The sequence below is a fragment of the Lissotriton helveticus genome, chromosome 1_1 (assembly GCF_964261635.1).
Source record: "Lissotriton helveticus chromosome 1_1, aLisHel1.1, whole genome shotgun sequence".
NCBI classification, from domain to species: Eukaryota; Metazoa; Chordata; class Amphibia; order Caudata; family Salamandridae; genus Lissotriton; species Lissotriton helveticus.
Genome location: NC_136057.1, coordinates 1263135654 through 1263148739, shown reverse-complemented (window position 1 = coordinate 1263148739; position 13086 = coordinate 1263135654). Strand labels below are relative to the sequence as shown.

The window sequence follows — 13086 nt, the reverse complement described above, 5'->3', positions numbered from 1 at the left end:
CATTAAAGGGACTTAACCATGATGCACGCATTCAACTCCACAAGCCTCTGAGGAAGTAAGAATTACGAAACGCGTCAGGCGGAGGAATTGACTGTCTTATCCTAGCAGAGAACAGAAGCCTTCCCATACCTTGATTAAAAGGCTTACCACCTTTCGTGTGCTTTCGTGTGCTGACTCAACTAGTGGGAACTGGTAGTTGGAGCTCAGATATATATATATATATATATATATATATATATATATATATATATATATATATATATATATATATATATATATATATATATATATATATATATATATATATATATATCATGTTGTTGCCCTAGCATATGTCGGGCTCATACTTTTTCCTGAGTGGGCCTTGGTTTCGCATATTTTGCGGGTAACGCAGGCACCGGCTACCGGCATGCCATCTCAGTCTGGTGTGACACGTGAGCCAGCACCTTTTGGACGTTTGTATGTTTTTTTTTTTTTTTTTTTTAATATTTTTATTCGATTTTTCCCCCCTTTTTTCTATTACAACCATAGTCTTTTGAATGTTACAACGAGTTTTTCCACCCCTGTACAGATTTGTTTTTTAGACGGTTATACATATACAAAAGATAGAAGCAGCATAAATAAAATACATCATGTGGTACATGCTTATCGCCTGTGCAAATTTCACAAATCAAACCAAATAAACAAAGAAAACATATTTTATTTATTTTTTTTTTTTTTTTAACTCTTCCCACTCTTCCATTGATCAATGGGAAGCCATATCCTACCCCCCAGGGCTCTTGCCTTTTTGCCTTTCCTGTCGTATATAGCCCTCTCTAGATTATAAGTAGAAAGTAACCTTGCCATCCAGATTTGAAACGACAGTGCTGCCTTCTCTTTCCAAGCTTTGGCTACAATTATCCTAAATACTGCTGTCGCAATAAATAGAAATTCTGAGTATACAATATTCTCTCCTACACTTATACCCAACATTATCAGTTCATCAGTAAGTTTGGTTTCAATTCCTAATGACTTTCCCAAAAACTCCTCTATTGCCAATTTTAAGGTGTATAATTGCGGGCATTGTGCAAACATGTGTGTGATGTTGGCCCCTGTTGCATTGCAGCGCGGACATGTTATCCCCGTGGTTCCCCCCCATTGAGCGATCTTAGCAGGTGTATGATATAATGAATAGATGGTTTTATAATGTTGAGTTTGTAGTGTAGCTGAGCATAGAATGGAGCGGCCAAGGTCTAATGAGGTTTGCAGATCTTCTGGACGGGCTCTCACTTGCTCGCCCCATTTGTTACTATACCTCTCTCTATCGTCTGTTTTAAGAGCCTGCAGCTCCGCATACAGCTGCCTAATTGAACACTTTAAGCTGCTTCCCATAAATTCCATTATCCTACAGCTTGTCATCCCTCCTGTACCCCCTATTTTTGTGTGAAAGAAGCTCCGCACTTGCAAGTATTTAAAAAAGCTGTTCCCTGTTATTTTATATTTATGCTGTATATCTTGAAACATTAGAAGCCCTCCTCCTAAATCCATTAAGTCTCCCAGTTTCTTAATCCCTTTTTCGTCCCATTCTTTCATGACTGTGTCCCTGAAGATTTCTGATGGGAGATCCTGATTCAAATACAGCCTGAGGTATCTGTTATATCTCCCAAGCCCCAATTTTTTCTTTACTGCTCTCCAAACTTTGTAGATTGCACTCAGGGTCTTAAATCTTGTGTGTTTGAAGTAGGCGTAGTCAACAGTTGTTACTAAGGCATTCTCTGCTGCCTTTCCCAGGAGTGCTTCATAAACATTGCTTAAGTGTGCTCTCTCCCCTTGTTGTATACTTCCACCTAGTAAACCTTTGGAATATTGGAGTGCTGATGCCCAGTAGTAAAATTTAAAATCGGGTGCACCCCAGCCTCCCCTCTGTCGTGGTAGTGTCAAAAAGCGGTATGCCCTGCGTGTTTTCCCCTGTGCCCAGATTAGTTTATTTATTGTTGATTCTATTCTATTAAACCATATCGCTTCAAAATATAGCGGAATTGCTCTAAACAAATATAAAAATCTAGGAAAAGTCACCATTTTGATATAATTAATTCGTCCCATGAGAGTCAAGTGTAGATTATTTACCCTCTCCATATTACTTTTAACCTTTCCCAATAGAGGTTCCATATTTATCTCCACTAATTTCTCTAGCTCTGCAGTCACCCTGACCCCCAAATACCTTGCCTCCGGAGTTACTCTTGTGTCTGTAAATACAGTGAATCTGTTCTGGACAATTTGTGTCTTTCCCCTATTTATTAGGTACCCGGAAACCTTACCAAACTTCTTTGCCTCCTGTTCTATTTCTTTCAGTGATTCCTCTGGTGTTGGAGTAATGACAGCTACGTCATCTGCATACGCAAATAATTTATATTCTTCCTCGTGCAATATAACTGGAGTAATCCCCCTATTTTGCGTGAGTCTTCTTAAAAAGGGGTCCAAATATATCGCAAACAATAAGGGTGAGGCTGGGCATCCCTGCCTAGTCCCCCGTCTAATCTGTACTGTATTGGTATAGGATCTATTGATACGTATCCGCGCACTAGGATGTTTATAAAGTGCCTGGATTGCTGTTCTGTATCCTCCGCCTATACCAGCCCACTCTAGATCCTTCCATAGGTATGCCCAGGAGACCCTGTCAAAAGCCTTCTCGGCATCCAAAAATATAGCCGCGACAGGGTCTCCTGCGGCCTCTGCAGCGTCTAAAATAGTGATTAGCTGCCTAGTGTGTTGGGTAGTTCCTTTCCCCGGTATGAAGCCATGTTGTGAAGAAGAGACCACTTTTTCTATTACCTTGCTCAACCTATTAGCCAGAGCTTTGGAAAATATTTTTGCATCAGCGTTCAACAATGTTATTGGCCTATAGGAGCCTGGTTCAATGGGGGGTTTGTCTTTCTTCAGGATCACGATTATATCCGCGCCCGCCCATGACTGAGGGACTATTCTGCCCCCCTGTGCCAAGCAACAGATTACCCAAATATCCTTAGCCAACACGTCCCAAAATGTTTTATAGAATTCTACAGGAATTTGATCTTGACCGGATGCTTTCCCGGATGGTAAGCTGAAAATCGCCTCTTCTATCTCCTGAACTGTTAATTGAGCATCTAGCTTGTCCCTTTCTTCAATACTCAACCCCTCCTGTGTACCTTGCCTAAGATATTCCCAGCTTTCTACCTCTATGTTGTCGTTAGTTGTGTCTTGCTCATATAACACCTCATAAAATCTTCTGAATACCTCCTGTATCTCCCCCCCTTTATTGACAATTGCCCCTGTAGAATCCTTAATTTCTTTTATCTCCCCTGCTGCTAACGTTTGCCTAGTTCTAACTGCGAGCAAGTGGCCGACCCTCTCGTTGAATTCATAACATTTCTCTTTTTTTGCTAAGTAATTCCTTGCTGTTTTCTGTGCCAGGGACACCCCCGTTTCTGCCTTCTGTACTTCCATGGCCACCAAAATCTGATCAATGGGATCTTTCCTATCAATTGCTTCCACTAATGCTCTTTCCAGACCCATCAGAGTTCTAATCTCCTCTTCCACCTTCTCTTTTTCCTGCTTGCGTCTTACCAGAGTATAACTTAGTGTCTCTCCCCTCACCCCTGCCTTGAAACTGTCCCACACCATATCTGCTGAGGCTGAGTATCTATTTATGTCCCAGAATTGCGTTATCCATTCTTTCATTCTAGTAATATATTCCTCCTCCTTCAGCAACCCTCTCTCAAACGTCCATGTTGAGTTTACCTTTTCTGTTTTTTGGAGCGCTGCTAAGTTTAAAACCAACGGATTGTGGTCTGACACTATTCTGGGAAAACATTCTATCTTAACTCTGCCAACAAGTGAACTGGAGATAAAAAAATAATCCAGCCTGGCTATTGTTTGGTGAGGAGCTGAGTAAAAAGTGCTGCCTGTACCTACAGGATTGAATTCCGCCCATGCGTCCACCAATGCATTATGGAGAGCCAGATTTTGTACAGCTTTGAACACCTTCTTTTTCCTCCCTTGATATCTGCCCCCCCTCCCATTTATTAGACCATTGAATCCATTAATATTAAAGTCCCCGCAGCAAATCACAGGCTCTGGCCACACCGCTAGTTCATTGTCAATAAATTCAAATAGATCAGGCTCATCCTCGTTTGGTCCATACAGAGAAGCCAGTGTACATCTTCCTGCGGTGGTCTCTATATCTAACAATAACCATCTCCCATCATGATCTCCCTTTTTCTTTATGATTTTTGCAATACCTTTTCTAGCCAAGATAGCCACTCCCTTGTTTCTCCCCTCTTGTCCCGTATAAGCCAGAACCTCAAACCCCATTTGGTCCAAAATAAATTTGTCCTTAACTGCCACATGTGTTTCCTGTAAGCATGTTATATCGATTCTCCAGTATCGCAGCAATGCGGAGAGCTTCTGTCTTTTCTCCTTATTGTTTAAACCACAGACATTGATCGTCATTATCCTAAGTGCCATGCGTTAGATTTGGCTTTTACCGACACCTCTGCAGCCAGCTTAAATTTACCAAAACAATTTCTTGCTGTTTCCTTATAAACTTTACAAATCTGCACCGTGTTAAACCACCAACTTTCACCAGTGTCTTTCACTCCACCCCCCCCCCCCCCCCTTAACCCCCCACCACCCCGACTGCTGCCCCACCCCCCCTGCGACAGGCAAATAGGTCACTCCTGACCTATGCGTGTCCGCTGTGCGATGTAGCGTCGCGACCCCCCTCCTCCCCTCTCACTTACTGCTGTCTTTAGCTATCAGGCTTATAGTTTTACCCAGAACTTATACATCCATTGCGTGCCAACCTCTGGGCCACACACGCGGGATTGAGGGAAGTCGCTGTTAGCTGCGGCCCATCCACGGGCTTGAAATGATGACAGAAATTAGTGCCACCATCAACGGAACGAAACATCAGGACTTCAATCCCCACAATGCAACAGTCATTTGACTGGCCAATCCGAGGGCGTAATCAATAACATTAAAGGGACTTAACCATGATGCACGCATTCAACTCCACAAGCCTCTGAGGAAGTAAGAATTACGAAACGCGTCAGGCGGAGGAATTGACTGTCTTATCCTAGCAGAGAACAGAAGCCTTCCCATACCTTGATTAAAAGGCTTACCACCTTTCGTGTGCTTTCGTGTGCTGACTCAACTAGTGGGAACTGGTAGTTGGAGCTCAGATATATATATATATATATATATATATATATATATATATATATATATATATATATATCATGTTGTTGCCCTAGCATATGTCGGGCTCATACTTTTTCCTGAGTGGGCCTTGGTTTCGCATATTTTGCGGGTAACGCAGGCACCGGCTACCGGCATGCCATCTCAGTCTGGTGTGACACGTGAGCCAGCACCTTTTGGACGTTTGTATGTTTGTACGACGTGTCACCCCCCCCCCCCCCCCGCAAGTGGCTTTACCAGCACTCGCTGTGATGTGCCGCACCAAAGAGGATACAATTATTTTTTCTGCATTTTCCAGAGACGCATCACAGAGGCCCCCGCTTCATTAGTTGCCCGGAGAACTCTGGATCTGTTTCGGCAGTTTCTTTTTCACCAAGGGATTCTTTTTGCTCCGGAGCCCACCAAGCTTTTGTGGAAGAGACAAAGCGGTTGCGAGGTATTTTACCTGGCTGTGGGTGATGTGCACTGTCATATCTGCCCCCGCTGGAATTTGGACTGCAACCCGTAGGCTGGCGGTGTGGGGACTCGAGGGAGCACTTTGCTGGCATTTCAAGAGATCACCTTTGGACTTTCATTACCGAAAATCCTACATTCCGCCCACCCCACCGGGTTTCTATTCCTATCACCACCTACCTGGTATCCGGACTGTGCATTCTGGGTGTTGCAGTTTAGCGCTACACTGTAGGCTGCAAGAGGTAGTGTACCATTGTCATAGGGGGCGGAGCCGACCTTCTTCTACAAAGTGGGCGACAGGATTGAACATTATGCAAACTTGGAAACTGTGTGAACATCTTGGGCGCTGAGGAAGGCAATACTAGCCGAAATGCATTTGCCATTTTAAATGCCATTAAAGCTGCTTCCTTGCTGTTTCCCCCGATGTGGCCTCTGCTCTTTTTTGTGTGAAAGAGGATTATATATATATATATATATATATATATATATATATATATATATATATATATATATATATATATATATATATATATATATATATATATATATATATACAAAAAAGAAGGAGAGAACTCTGGGTAGGTCTCAGTTTAGGTGGAAAGCAGCTCCTGTTAGAGCACTCTCAACACCAGCGACACTCTAGATCTGCTCACCTCAAATGTCTGTTTTTCTATCAAAGTTTTTAAGCATAGGTTTAGCACAGTGCTATCCACGCCGAGATAGAAAATGACAAAGTCTTTTGCCATTTAAACAGCAAAGTCTTTAAGCATAGGACTAGTACAGTGCAGTCCTTGCCGAGCTGTAAAATAACAAAATTTATATATATGTGTATATATATATATATATATATTCACTGAAAAAACCATAGGTTATAGACCATATATAGTTAGGAATTAGCATTTAAAAAACCTTATTTTACTCACACAAAACCATTGAAATTCCATATATAGTTAGTTGCACTAACTATATATCGCGCACCCGCAATCCACTGCTGATGATGTCACATATTACATCATTCATGACATGGTCAGTGACATCACTGATGACATCACTGATGACATCTCAAATGACATCACTGATGACATCTCATTTGACATCATTCTTGTGCTAATACGATAAACCTCTTCAGACTCTAATATAACCTTAGATACACTCAGTGTATACAGACACTCACACACTGTCACTCATCCATGGAGTTACTCACACACCTAGTCAGTCATGCAAAGAAACAATCTCACCTCCATTTCCTCAACTGTACAGTTATACACACCTTACTTATTCAAACATATACTAACACATATTTACTCTCTTATACAATCCCTGATACAAGTTCACAATGATTCATACAGCCACTCACACATTCAGTGGCTCTCATGCACAGTTATTTATATATGCCAACTCTCACATGTACTGTGTTTTACATATGTACTTACTATGACATGTAGCATTGAGATATCCATTCACTCAGCAATACACTCATGCACACAGTCAACCGCCCATGTAGCTGTTTCCACATGCACTCTTGAACTCATACACCTAGTGAATCAACTGCTCACACATCTATGCACAGAGTCACACACCTCCCAGCCACCCCCACACAAACTCAATCTCCCATACAAATACTTGGGCAACCAATCAATAACACATATAACCTCTCGTATAGCTAATGATCAACACATGCAGCAGTTTACATCACAACAGACATACTGATGCACACATTCAGACAGTTTAGTCACTAACCCATGCATTTAGTACGACACATTTATTCACTCACTCATACAGTCAGTCACGCACCTACTAAATCCTTCATCCAGACACTTAAACATCCACTCATTCTTCAATATATCAAACATATTTAAACTTTACAGAAACACACAGTCACTGGATGATGTCATCAGTGATGTCATTTGAGATGTCATCAGTGATGTCATTTGAGATGTTATCAGTGATGTCATTTGAGATGTCATCAGTGATGTCATCAGTGATGTCATTTGAGATGTCATCAGTGATGTCATCAGTGATGTCACTGACCATGTCATGAATGATGTAATATGTGACATCATCAGCAGTGGATTGCGGGTGCGCGATATATAGTTAGTGCAACTAACTATATATGGAATTTCAATGGTTTTGTGTGAGTAAAATAAGGTTTTTTAAATGCTAATTCCTAACTATATATGGTCTATAACCTATGGTTTTTTCAGTGAATTTTCGAGGTTTTTTAAATGCTAATTCCTAACTATATATGGTCTCTAACCTATGGTTTTTTCAGTGAATATAGATATATATATATATATAACATCTCTATGGCAAAATGAAACCCCTCATTTTGTTCCTTTGCAAATTAAATGTTTTAAGTGTTAACACTTTATTCCAATCAAGATGACTTCAGGTGTGCCATACTTTTGTCATAAGTAAGACTGTTAGCGCTCTAGTTGTTCTTTAGAACACTCTGGGACATTCTGTCACTGGGCTATAGTTGGGCTACATCTGGCTGATATTTGGGCTACATTTGGGCTCTTTTGTCTCTGGTGGCCATCTTTGGGCTACATTGGGCTACATTGGGCTACTTTGGGCTACATTGGGCTCCAACATATATATAGCCCAATGTAGCCCAATATATATTTTTCAAAGTTAATTTTCGTAAAAACCACTGGAGCATATATCTTGAGACATAGCAAAGGCACATCGGGCTACCAGTCCCTACAATTTTGCCACGTTTTGTGGAAATCCATTCAGCCGTTCGAGCTAAAAGTGAGTCCAACCGCCCTATGGAAAACTCAATGTTAAAAACATGTTTTGGGACCCCCCTTTTTTCTCGGCCCCCGCTTGACAAAACCCCCCCAAATTTTCAGGGGCTGCTCAGAAACAAAATGTGCCATTTTCCTGAAAATTTCAGCCAATTCCGTCGACAAACGCCAAAGTTATTAGACATAGAATTTTCAGAAATCCCATAGAGAAAAAATCCTAACTATATATACCTAGTAGGTAATATATATATAAATATATAAATATATATATATATATATATATATATATATATATATATATATATATATATATATATATATATATATATATAAATCCTGGAGTTGCCCTAGCATATGTCGAGCTCATACTTTTTCCTGAGTGGGCATTGGTTTCGGTTATTTTGCCGGTAACGCAGGCACCGGCTACCGGCATGCCCTCTCAGTCTGGTGTGACACGTGAGCCAGCACCTTTTGGACGTTTGTATGTTTGTACGACGTGTCACCCCCCCCAAGTGGCTTTACCAGCACTCACTGTGATGTGCCGCACCTGGGAGAGAGAATGCAGTATTGTGCTGCAGGGGCAACACCGGGTTCCAAGTTTGTACATCGCCGAAGTTGGAGACAGAGAACTGTAGGTCTGTGAGACACACCACTGGGTGTTCATCAGCCCCTCACTGTACGGGTTGCCGCTTAGACTCCATTGACCAGCATGCCTCTGCTCCAGATCAGGAATGTAGCATGCACTACAGCTGCCAACAGGGGGCGGAACGAAATAAAGAGCCAATTCAAAGATGCTTTATTCGAGTTTTTCTCATAAAAGCACATACAATCACAAATATAAAAGACATCGATAAAAAAGCACCACTACATTTAGAAGACATTAATTCATTATTAAAAATTGGAAATAATTAATGCAAGTAAGATAAAATACAGACAATCCCTGAATACAATAAAAACAATCAACTGCCTAAAACTCTCTATCTGATAGTCCATGCCCATCCAAGATATTTAGCTGTAGCTATAACTAGGGGCAATAAAGTGCTAGTGCAAATAATTCTTAAAGCTACATCACTACTGGTGGTGCCTAGGTTTTTGCACACGGGTGTTAACCAAATGCGCCTGGGTTCTACATAAGTTCTACAAGCAAATAAGAAGCACCAATTGTTTCCTTATGTGCTCCACAGGCTGGACAATTGCTGTTAGATAAACCCCCCACCTCCCTGTTAGACACCTAAGGGAGAGAGCACCAGCTCTAATTTGGAACAGGAGCTTCCTATCCCTAGGCGAGGTAATAGCATCCCAGTAAAGTTCTAAGCTGGGATACAGTTTAGCTTCTAAAAAACCTCCTGCCATAGAACCAGCCTTGGTGACTTTCCAATTCCGGGTCGCCACATGTTCCCAATAAATTTCCTTTAAAGCTTTTTTGCTTGGGAATGGGGAACCTATCGGATCATCCCAGAGCAGTTGGAGACCGAGATCACCCAGCATGGTTCTAAGGACGTTTAACCAGCCTATTTTATGAAACACATCCGCTTTAATTATAGCTAGAAATCCCTCGGCATAATGGTGAAGCTCGGGAGTGGTCTAGAGCCTCCTCCAGTATAGAATCGGACGAAGCCTCGCTAGATCTACTACAGCCTTCCTGCCCAGATCGTACCTAAGTGGGAGCAAAGGAGTACTTTTTGGGAGACCAGTGATTGCCCTGAGAAACGTATTTTCTGATGTTTGTAATGACTCAAGCTTCTCAAAGCCCGACAACTCGGCACCGTATAGTGCAGAGCCAAGGGCCTTGGCCTCGTAGACCTGCAGTGCTGGCTTAATCGGTTTAGTCCTAGATTTTGTATGCTCCAAACCAAGAGCACCAGCCAATTGTCTATGCCTTAAAACTGCAATATCTATGTGCTGGGACCATCTAAGATCGTCTGTTACATAAATACCCAGATACATAAAAGCTTTGACTATCTCTAGAGGGTGATCATTCATGCTCAGCTTAGATTTAAAACTTCAATGGGGGTTAAAGGCCATTAGCTTAGTTTTAGCTACATTGACTTCTAAGCCATGCTCCCCACAGAAATAAAGAGCCAATGAGAACATTGCAGGACTCTTAGCAGATCCCCAAGCCAGAGACTCTGCGTGGAAACAGAACACCGGCACTGATAAAGGGGAATGCTGAAACGCGTCTGCCTGGCGTTTCCAGCACAATTGGGATGCTCTTGCATGCCTTGTGCCTCCATTACTTGGAATAAATCTTGGTGTTGCCCTAGCATATGTCGGGCTCATTCTTTTCCCTGAGTGGGCATTAGTTTTGTATATATATACGTATAGCATACGATGATTAAACGTCAGCTTGCAAACAAGTCGGAGTTGGGCTCTTTCCTTTGTGATGTTGTTGAAGTGACAGGATTCTCCGTTCCTGTAATCAAGAGCCCGCCCTGCAGGGTCGGGGGCCCCCAGTAAAATGGAGCTTTTTTGTGAACAGTTAATGGAGGGGGCATGACCCGCTCAGTAACGTGTCAGCCACAGGATTTACCGAGGCGATTTGACTACGTGAAGGAGAAAGGGAGAGGAGGGAGGCGATTCTCTCTCTGTGACACCGCATTGCAAGCATACCAAATTATGCGAGGCAGCGAAGGGCACTGTGCCCGTGATGAACTTTGAACAATGTTTGCACTCTAGATTTTATTATCACTAAGACATTGATTTTCACTAATTGGTGCATTCTGGGGCTTGTAGTATTCCACTATGGGCCATGTGACCACTAGGAGGCTATTAATTACACTCACCTGTGAACAAGGCGAGGTCGCCGAAACCGGTTGGGAAGAAAGGAGTGTGATGAGGCTGCTGAGCATACGATGATTAAACGTCAGCTTGCAAACAAGTCGGAGTTGGGCTCTTTCCTTTGTGATGTTGTTGAAGTGACAGGATTCTCCGTTCCTGTAATCAAGAGCCCGCCCTGCAGGGTCGGGGGCCCCCAGTAAAATGGAGCTTTTTTGTGAACAGTTAATGGAGGGGGCATGACCCGCTCAGTAACGTGTCAGCCACAGGATTTACCGAGGCGATTTGACTACGTGAAGGAGAAAGGGAGAGGAGGGAGGCGATTCTCTCTCTGTGACACCGCATTGCAAGCATACCAAATTATGGGAGGCAGCCGAAGGGCACTGTGCCCGTGATGAACTTTGAACAATGTTTGCACTCGAGATTTTATTATCACTAAGACATTGATTTTCACTAACTGGTGCATTCTGGGGCTTGTAGTATTTCACTACGGGCCATGTGACCACTAGGAGGCTATTAATTACACTCACCTGTGAACAAGGCGAGGTCGCCGAAACCGGTTGGGAAGAAAGGAGTGTGATGAGGCTGCTGAGCATACGATGATTAAACGTCAGCTTGCAAACAAGTCGGAGTTGGGCTCTTTCCTTTGTGATATATATATATATATATATATATATATATATATATATATATAGATAGATAGATAGATATACACATACATATATAGATATACACATACATATCAAAAGTAAATGTCCATCGAGCCTGACCCACCAAAGGCAGAATCCACAGGGCCTTTACTCAGGAACCTGTTTCCCTTATTACTGGCTCCATACATGACTGAGCCCATGTTTAACTCTGACTTTCACATATCCCCCCAGTGTAGGGCCACCACCACTGTCCTATATCTGTAGCTAGCAGAGTCTCCATCCTATTCTCCAGTTTAAACTCTTTTCAAGGCAACACAATTTTTTCCACCCTAGAAGGACATGGCTCATTATCCACATCCCTGCTGAAATCCTTTCATATCTACACACCTCAAGTGGTCCCCGAACATCCCTCATCCTGTTGTTTGCCTGCGTAGCCTAGGCCATTGGATAGTATCACTGACGCTATAGAATCTTCTGTCCATCTTCTATCACAATCCCACTTTCTTCCCCCCCTCCAATCAAAGCTTTTGTTCCTTGCGCTTCCTCTCCAATCAAGGCATTGCATGACGTATTTGCGTTGCCCACACTCCATTCACCTATTTGTAATAGAGAGGATCTATGTGTCAGGGTAGATTTACAACAAAATATTGGAGGAACCATTGTAAAAGAAAAGAATTCCATGCAGAGTGGCCATGCTGGCACTCATTTCAAGGAGGAACTTTATACCAAGGTTGGAAAGTCTTATACTTGTCGCCCTCCCCTACAATGCCGACAATAGAGTTAGATGGATAAGGTTCCTGATAGTTAGATCTGACCTCTGGTTTATGAGGAAGTGTCTAGATCTGATTCACAATCTGCACTTTTCAGTACGTTTTGTAATACTACAAAGCGTACTACAAAGTGTAAGATTTGCCTATCCTCATATGTGTGGAGGTCTTCGCCCTGACTGCCGAGTCACCACACAGGTAAGTATAGACTTTAGTAGTTTATGTGGAAGGGGCACAGGGTAGTGGAAGGAAAAGGGTGGCAGACTTATTATTAAAGGGGATGAGGCGTTTAGAGAAGGCCAGAGGCAAATTTAGGTAGGGATGTCATCCACATTCACAAGAGTAAGCCAATTGCATTATTCTGTGGTGGAGGCATGTAACTTAGACTTTTGTAGTTAGTTTACACTCTGAGTTTGTGAATACCGAAAGTGGTAAACCTACTACAGAGTGTAAACGTACTCAAAAGTGTAACTAACC

General features: G+C 42.3%; 1 protein-coding gene across 1 annotated transcript in view; it reads left to right on the top strand.

Moving 5' to 3' along the window:
- SLC26A4 (solute carrier family 26 member 4) overlaps nt 1-13086 on the top strand; it is a 169310-nt gene that overhangs the window by 119189 nt on the left and 37035 nt on the right. The gene's annotated exons all lie outside the window — the stretch shown is intronic.